Source organism: Corvus kubaryi, unplaced genomic scaffold (assembly GCF_017639235.1).
Source record: "Corvus kubaryi isolate FWS band 111438036 unplaced genomic scaffold, C.kubaryi_AGA036_p1.0 76, whole genome shotgun sequence".
NCBI lineage: Eukaryota > Metazoa > Chordata > Aves > Passeriformes > Corvidae > Corvus > Corvus kubaryi.
Window position 1 is genome coordinate 14574990 of NW_024582063.1, and position 9773 is coordinate 14584762.

The window sequence follows — 9773 nt, forward strand, 5'->3', positions numbered from 1 at the left end:
TATAGGATTGTAAAACAGAATGTAATTGGAATAGGACATTGAAGTAAGATAATTATCTCCTACTGCTTCAGAAATTAAGAATAAAATAGAGCTGTGTGTATAATTCCTTCTCCAAGGAAGATATAAATGTACTGTGATGATTCTTGTTTCTGGAGAAAGAATCATTGTGTTGTGATTTGCAGTTTTCTAAATACATTCCTCAAAGGAAGGGCTATTCAGAGGTGTGCATGGAGTACAGCACATGCTAATTGCCCCCAAGGCTACCTTGAGTATCCAGACACTGGTGATAATTCAAGCCACAGCTGAAAAGAAAGTCTTGGTTGTGCTCATCCTTGGCTAAGCTGAAAACGGTCTCATCCTTGTTCATGTTTCCTTCTCACAGCTGGCTAAGTAGACTAAGCCCATAGTCCCTGAGATTTGTCATCCCTGGATGTATATCCCTGTGGTCATCTCGTTAATCGAGTTGTTTGTTCAGATACTTCACAACGAAGTTACGTCAGAAATGTGATGAGGAGTAGAAAGTAGAGGAAATACAGATCTTTTTTCTCCAAATCTAGGCAGACAGGAGTGACAGATTACAGGACTCACAAGTGCCAACCAGGTCACATATTATTCCACCATTCTATTGTGGGATTCTTCATCCACTAAACACAGTAAATACTACCTTGGCAGACAGAAATTTCAAGGTACCGTTTCAAGATGTTTTGATACTTATAAACCTAAGCCAGCAAGGATCTTCACACAAGGAACAGAGGTTAATGCCCTCTTGGCCTTTGCAGTTTATGATGGGTGTCATCTGCCTTTTTGTCTCTCCGGTGTTTGAATTTTATCACTTCCCCTGCACTCTAGCTGTGTGTCTTTCCCAATGCAGTGATAGACCTGGAAGATGAGTGATTGTTTCTTCTGACTAATACAGTATCAGCATAAAAACAAACCAGTGTTCTCAGATATGTTTTAGAAAGCTATTATCCCCACCTTGGAGGAGACAAAGCTGAAGCACGTAGCTGTTAAGCAATATGCTCACCTTTATGCATTTTGCCAAGAGGAAGAACACACCCATTACTCAAACTGAAAAGTGCATTTCCTGCCTTCTGTATTCTGGTGTCAACTGACCTTGGCAATATGTAGTGACATTTTCTCACGTGATTTTGCTTTTTACTGTTTTTTTTTTGTCTCTCACCACCATAATTATTTACTTGAAGTGTCAGGTCTTAATTACAGTAAACATTTTTCCATTTCTGTACAGATGGGAAATGCACTGGCATAGAACTGGATGGTTTGAGTTCATCATCTGTTCATCTCTTTATATAGATTAGAAGTAAGTCTCTTTATCCATATTCATTTTCAAAACCCAAAATGATATGCAACAGATTTATAATTAAGCAGAAGTGATGTTTTTGTACAGCTTACTTAAATGGATTTGCCATGATGTATTAGTGTAGAAACTATAAAACCCAACCAGATGTTGTATTTCCCCCGCTGCTCTGTGTTGCAATTTGCATGAGAGTACTACATTGTAAATAAAACTTGAGGCCAAAGTTTACTAACCTGAGGATCTATTCTAAAACCATGCTGACTACCCAAATAAGATGTCTTCATTTACAGAGGGGGTGAACAACCCCTGCTAGGAGTAAAATCTGAACAAAACTCAGGGACTTAGGCATCTGAACACCGTGGCAGCTTTGTGTTCCCAAGCTTGCTGAACAAAGCTTTTTGTTAGCTCCTGCCTTGTAGCCCAGACATTTACATTTCTGCCACAAATAAAACCAGCTGAGTCACAACACTCTATTTTACAAGTGAGCTGCAGCAGGGCTCCTGCCCCGGGTGCTGCTCTGCCACATCAATGCCAGCCCTCCCAAGAGGCACACACAGCACCCCTCGCTGTCCAGGGGACAGTCAGCTAGGCAAAACTTGGCACCTCTGCACATCAGTACAGTGATTGCAAGATTTGCTTCCTACATTGACAGATTCAAAGCAGGGATTGGAACTCACACTGACTTAGTGGAAATACTTGGTTGAAAGTAGGATTCAGCCTGAGACATAAAAATGACAGACTGCATAAAAGTGAATCAAAGCATCTGAGACTCAAAGAGATAAAAAAGTACCTCTGAGTTCAAGACTGATACCAGCATGTCTGGCAAGCATTTCACCCTATTCACACAGTGAGGACATGAGAGGACACTGGCCCCATGACTCTCATCTCTCAGTTGGCAGAGCTGGGCAGAGAGAGCCCTTGCAGGTGAGATCTTGTCCTTGCTGCACGAAATGCAGGTTTTACCACTGGCTTTGGTGGAGTCTGGCTTTCACAATGTTCTGTGCTTCACTCACAGTGAAGTCACTGGGGTTATTCATGTGGCAGAGGTACTAGGAGCCCTCACATTATGCAAAAGGGTAGGCTTGAGCAAGGACTATTAAAATCAACATTACACAACAGCTCCCATGGGAGCTCCTTTTCTCCAATTATTAGCCACAGTGATTAAGTGTGGTGGGTGACTCACAGACCTTACATTGCCCATCAACAACAGAAGACTTTTGGAGTTAGATAAATGCCTTTGAAGTGTATTCTTTACCATATGTAGCTCACAATATTTTGAGCACCAGTAGCTGTGATGTGAATCATCTCGATGCACTGGAAGTTTGTTGCTGCTTTGATTTTTTAAACAGCATGCATAATAGCTCTTGGAAAGCACAAGATCACCCCAATCAAGCAATGAAGAATGAGCACTGATGCTGATGAGGAACTTTCACTTCACACTAGTCGGTTTCTAGCAGCCTGGCTTTACAGTGTGCTGCACATCCTGCAAGTCCTCAGTGCAGCCTCAGACAATGAGCACATAACCGAGGAAGAACATCCTGCGGTGTATATGCCAAATTATCAGTTCCTGGAGTAAAAGGAGACAGTTATTTCTCAGTTCAGGGGTCTCTCCTATTTCCAAATAGCTCTTTTAAAAACGGCCTTAATTTTTGAGCCCTCCAAACTATTAATATATTTTAATATATATTTACATATCTATTTATATTTTCATGGATGCAAGCACTTTTAAGGAAAACAATGTACAAGAAATAAACTTCTTATGAGTACTGGTTTCAAAGTAAGTGGGTATTTTGAAGAAACACCAGAATTTAAAAAAAAAATTACCTAAGAACATCATTAGCACTTCTAGGCAGCTAATTTTTTTTTTTTAAATCCTGTCCTTTAGTCTCTTGGATTGATTAATGGAACATTTCTTGTTGTGAATAACTCAATGCCATGGAACAGTATTCCAATCACAGTTGATTATAAATTAACACTCATTTTAACTGATGCAGATAATCATGTCAATGTCCCAGCAGATACATTATCAAACATTACTTACAGATGCTGTAATATAAACAAGAAGTTGAGAACTTCATTATCTTCCAGTGCATCACTACCAACTAATTTCTGAATTTTTCATAATTGTTTAGACTGTAGTCAATTGCACAGAATAATTTGTTACTTATAAACAGTAGATGCAACTCTTTTCTTAGGTATAATTAGCAACAAAAGGGAGGAAGATTTCCTTTTGCTCAGGACATTGGAAAAGAAAATATCTTACCTGAACTGCCATGAGAGGCCATGCTCCCCTCCTAACAAGCAAAGAAGGGAGGGAAAAGGACAAACAAAAGAGTGCTAAATAAGCTCCCGTTTTTATATAAAATGAAAGGAAAACATGGCTGCTCACAGCACGGTGAGCAACAACCCTTTGCCTCAGTTTCCCCTGCTTGGTGTTGTGAATGTCTGGTAGGGATATAACCCCTTTTTACATTACTTTCTTGCTTTTCCCTCTCCAGGGAGTCATATACACATTTTGTGAGTTAACCCAGTCCCAGACTAAGGCAGCACATGCTGGTACATTCTTTTCCAGCCCTCAGAGCAAAACATTGCCTGTCATCTTTTTTTGCCATAGTCCTCCTGCCTTTGTTTGCTGGACAGCTCGAGCTGCTGCAGGGCTCAGCCAGGGTTTTCTGCTCCTTTCGCTGGAGCTTTTTAACCAGTGGGCTTTAGATGTGCAAATGAGAGCTACACTTTCCAGAGCAGAGCTACAAACAGATATTTCATTCTTCAGATACTCTGATCCTCGCTCTTCATTCACAGAAAAAACTGCAAGGTTTAAAATAAATGTGGACTCATCCTATTGAGCTAAAGTACTTTTGTATATATAACAAGATTCTGGCCTCACTTTTTTCGTTGTTTTTTGTTTTTTTGGTTTTTTTGTCAGTGACACATTAAAGGCTTATTTCTGATTAGACTTGATAGACACTGGTATAAAACTCTCATGTTATTTTAGCATCTCCTGTCATTTCGGGGTTAGAGGAGAACTAACAAGGAACATTATTTAGGGAAGTTCCTCCTAATAGGAAACTGAAGTGTTATCCATATCACTTGTTTGTAGACATTGACAGCAAACTACACCATAACTCAAGCTTTCCTCTACATATTCTTACCTCATTTTAAGCCCAAACTTGAAATTGCTGCAATCGAAGCAATCAAAAGCAACCCAGAAAAGGCATTCCTAGTTATATCTGGAAGTTGATCTCTGCCATTAAGAAAATACACAGCAACTCTGTGAAGAGGAAAAGCACACTAAAATAGCCTTAGCATATTATGCAATACATTGTATTTACGTTTCTTTCTAATGGCTATGTTATTTTTTTAACTGAGAAATGAGCTGGTTTACATTTTTGAACAGATAATTCAATCCTCAATCCCATTCCAAACCAAACCCAAATAATAATTTTATGGCCACAGCAGATATAGATAATCCTGGTCAGTTATTACAGCCATGTCTGTTTCTCCAGAAGTTTCAGGTTATTAGCCCCATTTTGAATGAAAACATACATTTTGTTGAAGATGAGAAGATTTTGGAATACTCATCTAAAAAAACTCCAACGACTTCCACCAGCCAATTTTGAATTATAATCTTCCATAAACGGATATCCAGAAAAAAACCCCACAACCTGGTCTTTAACAGCTGTGGTCCATCCTGAACCTGTTCATAACCATTAGGTAGGGCAATGTATATTTATTCATTCTCCCTGCTCCCCTCCCTTATTTTTTGATTGTCAGGTTTAGTCAGGCATTAAAATGAAGCTTTTGTGCAGTCACAATGTCTTGTGATTTTTCATGTAGCACTTAATTTTGTTTGTCTACAGAAAATGATTGTGAAGTTAGGGTTTGTTCAGATAACAGGACATTTCACTCAGCCATCACATTTTGACATTTGATAAGTAATTAACTAAAGAATAGCTGTTAAGAAAATGCTTAATGACAGCATGTAGATGATTTAAGGCCAATTCATGAACCACATAAGTCCCATTTAAATATAAAATGTCATGAGATGCATAGTAAAAAAACTGCATGATGTCTTTCCTTTGCAGTCTAACAAAGAATTAGCCTTCATCATCCTGAATAAATGAATGTGCCATCAAATACTCCTGTCATCTAGGATGGGAAGCTTAGAATCCTGTATCCTAAAGATCAACCTTATGACAAATAGTAAACACAAAATACAATAAGTAATTATAAAAGAAAGAAGCTTACTGGATTTCTTTCTTAAACTTTAGCAGCATTTTCCCTAGGTTTTGTATCATAATTTTTCTCATGTTGGTCAGCTAGAATGAAAGATCAGATGGATCAAAGTTGGTATGTTTGAAATAAAAGTGGGTAGGATGCCAAGTATAATCCTATGGACAAGACAGAGAAGAGGAAAAAAGAGTGAGCAACAAGGGAAAGGCATGAGAGAGGTTGCAGATGACAAAATAAAGCAGGTTTATGAGTGCAAAGAATTCTGACAAGTCAGCTCTCCAAACCAGACCATGGTTTAGTCAGATCTCACATTCACCATTACTGTTACACGGCAGATAAACCACACTGACACTGATTCAGTGACCATTTAATGACTACCCATAAAAGCAGATTATTAGTTGTCATAATATGGACGGGAAATAGAGAATTTTGCTTCTCTAATTTGAGGCTCTCCTTACCTGGATCTTAGCCACAACGCTTTGAATGATATTAGTAGATTTCTCTTGGCTCTTGAAGCATTTTGACCTCCAATGGGTGTGGAAGTAGGTAGAGTATGCACTAACCTACAAGCTAGTCAGCATATGCTGCACCCTGCCATTACAAATACTGCTATTCTCATTCTACAGCTGCTCCACTGGTGGGATTCTAGGACAAGGATTTGATTGCTCCCCATCAGTAATAGCAATTATGTGTGCTTCAAAAGAGAAATAAGAAAGAAGGCACAAGCACCTTAATCCCACACAATTGAAACAGGCTTGCAGCAGCCTCCCAGAGAAGTGGCAAGGCTTGCCATGGTTCTTTTAAGCTTGCAGAGACATTTCTATATACATTTGGCATATTCAAATATCCTGGTCTCCTGGAGGGAGATAGGAACAAATCTTTTAGCTGGATGTTGTTATTCCATGTGGGAATGGTTTGTAAATTATGCATGTTTTCTCCTTCATCAAAGAAAAGGCCAAAGGGCCAGATGAGGTCAAGGGGGAGATTACTTTCTCCCAAGGAAGACTAAGAAGATTTCCTGCTAAACTCAAGTTTGTGGTGTGCTGGGGAAAGGAAGCAGCAGAGCTACTGAGGGAAGACAGCCATGGGCATAATCCACAGGCCAGGATGCCACTCAAGTGGTGAAGCAAACACTGCAGTGACCAAGCACTACAAAAACAAGCTTCAGAGGCTTGCAGAAAGGGACTGGAGTGCTTGAGGCAGAAGCTTTATAAGCATGACAGTCAGAGCTGAATGCCCGAGCTCCAGCCTGTCCCTGTTGGATGGTGGCAGCCTGAGTCACTGGGGCAGTGCCGATCTGACCCCTCAGCAGTAGCTGCAGGGCTGTCCTGAGACTACATGCCAGCTTCAGAGACCTGGTTAAGCATTCAGTGATGAGCAGGAGGGAAGGGGAAAAGCATAATCTGACTGGTCTTTGGAGGCCCATGATCCTTCTCACTGAGCTAAACCAAAAAGTGCTGCAACTTTCTTGAGTCAGAGCTAACAAAAGATTGGGCCCTTGATTTATAAATTTGACAGATTTGACTTGGGGTGATTAAGTAAAGGTGATTGGTGATTAGTGGGAAAGGCCCTTCCTGACACAGTCAGGACCCCAGAAAGAAATCCCAGGAGCCCTTAATCCTGACACTCACAGACCCTTGGGATCATGACTGTTAAAAGACTCTTTTGGAGGGGGAGGTTAATTAAAAGAATATTGGAAATGTTGAAGTGACAAAGAAAAATTCTTGTACGTGGAGCAGCTGACATTTAGCAGTAGACCTAAGACTGCTAATAGTGCAGAGCTTTCTCCTGACAGTTAATACCAGGATAAAAAAAACCATCTGGAAAGTAGGTCTTGTGTATCTTCTGCTATGTTTATAATTCAGAATTAATATAGAACACAGAGTCATTGCTTTTACAAAATCCTTTTCCTGACCATAACTGTATTTGAAGCCATTCCCAGGATGTTGATACGCATTTATGAAATTGAAAAGCTAGCCCCCACACATAGTGGCACTGCACTAGTGTATCAGTTTGTGTCATTATGGTGATGACGATGAAATTTAGAAGGGGAGCGGTTGCTTATGAGATTACTTAGGGTATATGATGAAAAACCTCAGCACAGATGCCATTTATAACTAGTTGTTAGCTTGAGGTCAAACTAGAACGTTTCTGGCACAAAACAGCTACACAGCAAAATAAACACTAAGTGTAAATGTGTTCTCCAAATCAGCAGCTAAGCAGCTCTAATTTGTCCATAAAGCACTCCAGATTCTGGCTGAAATTCCAAGGCTGCAAGTACAACATTAGAAGCGTTAGTTTGCTGCAAATTATTGTGTAATAGCAGTATCTGTAACTCATTTAAGAAGTTGCTGTTTACTCAGAACAGCTCTCCTACCAAAATGGGTTACTGGCATGGAGCAGTTAATGAGATCCTAAAGGATTTTCAAATAAAAGGTTAGCTTTTACTTAAATGAGAGCATCTGTCCCATGATAATTGGTATTAATACAATCCTTTGCTATACTTTCAGGCAAACACTAAGGAACTGTAGTGATGCTTATTTTATTTCCTAAAAATACTATTTTATCTAGAATTATAAATATGGCAAGGCATAGATAACTCAGGATAAAAAAAACCCCTTTTCTCATTTTCATCAGCTATCTAGAAATTAGTGGCTCCTTAAGATTGTTGATCAGCAAATAGATTCAGCCCAAACAGGTAAAAGAGCTCTCTGTCTACTGTAAGAAATACAGCCAAGACCATGGCTGAGTTAGGTATGGCAGACACAGAGCAGAATGTACACAAGCATTATCACTGCTGATTCTGGTTTAAAAAAGTAAATTAGCAGCTGTAATAAATTGTCCTTGCTTCTGTAGTAATAATTGTGTATGTATGTTTTTCCAGAGTCATTCCCAACTGCATGGCAGCTCTCAGGATGCATGTGTTAGTAAATATACTGCTTATGAACTGTAGGAGGGGCATCATTAGCTATAGCTCCAGTTCACCCTGTCTCATAACTGTAAACTTCTCCTAGTCAAAGATGACAAATCCTCAGACCGTATAAGAAACCTTGGAAGGAGCATGTTGTCCTTGAGACATACCTAATTGTACCAAGCTTGAGGAGGTCCCAAAAAATGCAAAAAGGCTTCTTGAGGGAAGCAACACCCACATTTTCATATTTCAGCTGACATCCAGCTGAGTGCTCTCAGCAGTGTTGTTTTCACTTTTTTGTTGTGCTGGGGGAAGAGCAATCTGCCAGGGCTCAGCCTACTCACTGCCTTCTCCCTGCCAAATCTGTTCCACAGGGAATATGTGGGCAGCAGCCCCTCAGCTGTCCAGGGGAGCAGGGCTGCAGTTCAGCCAATCCCTTACATGCCCCTGTCCTCAACAAGCGGCTGTACAGAGGGTACTATGCCACAGACACACCATAATAAGCATCAGGAGTTGGTTCTCATCAGACCATATCGATTTTTGAAGCACAGTAAGTCTTCTCAGTTTCAGAGCAAAGACTGCCACTGTGGGCTGCCTGATTATAAAGTTAATTAGGAGAAACTGTCCAGTAAGTTTTGACATTTCACTTGCTCTATGAATTATCACCTTCCTTTATTTCAAGCAGCCAGCCGGAATCACTTGCTGTTAAACTGATGGTTTTCCTTTTATGGTTTACAGATTTTGTGGTTAATTGTGAAGAAAACCATTTCTGGAATGCCTGGGCAGTACAAGCATGAATCACAGCAAGCCATTGCTTCTGTCTCCCAACATGTATCATGGAACTATTTTCTTCCATCCCTTTTGTAGTACAGTACATTCTACATTATGAATCATTTTCATGCAAAAATAGAAACAAGTGATGACTATGTTCACTTCACAGCAGAGAAGAAAGAACTGGCATCCCATAATTAAATTGCCAGGTTTAGTGGTGTAACAAACTGCTGCACAGATGGCCTTGAGTGTCAGCTGTAGAGAGGTTAATAGAGCCCTGAACACATGTTTCCTAACAAAATATGATTTTTTAAAAAGTCAAATTCTGGTCCCTGGGGAAGATCCAAAATAACGCATCGGTATTTAGTGCCATTTTGGATGTTGTAACACTGATAATGCCATACCTAAAAGCAAATTGAGATGCTGCTTTTTACAACACTGAGCTAGGTGCCTATCGCCCCTGTGAAGGGAATGAGGGGCACAAAGCACCAGGGAGTTGGATGGACAGCCTGCAGCGTTCTGGGGTGTGGGAGGTGAGATGCT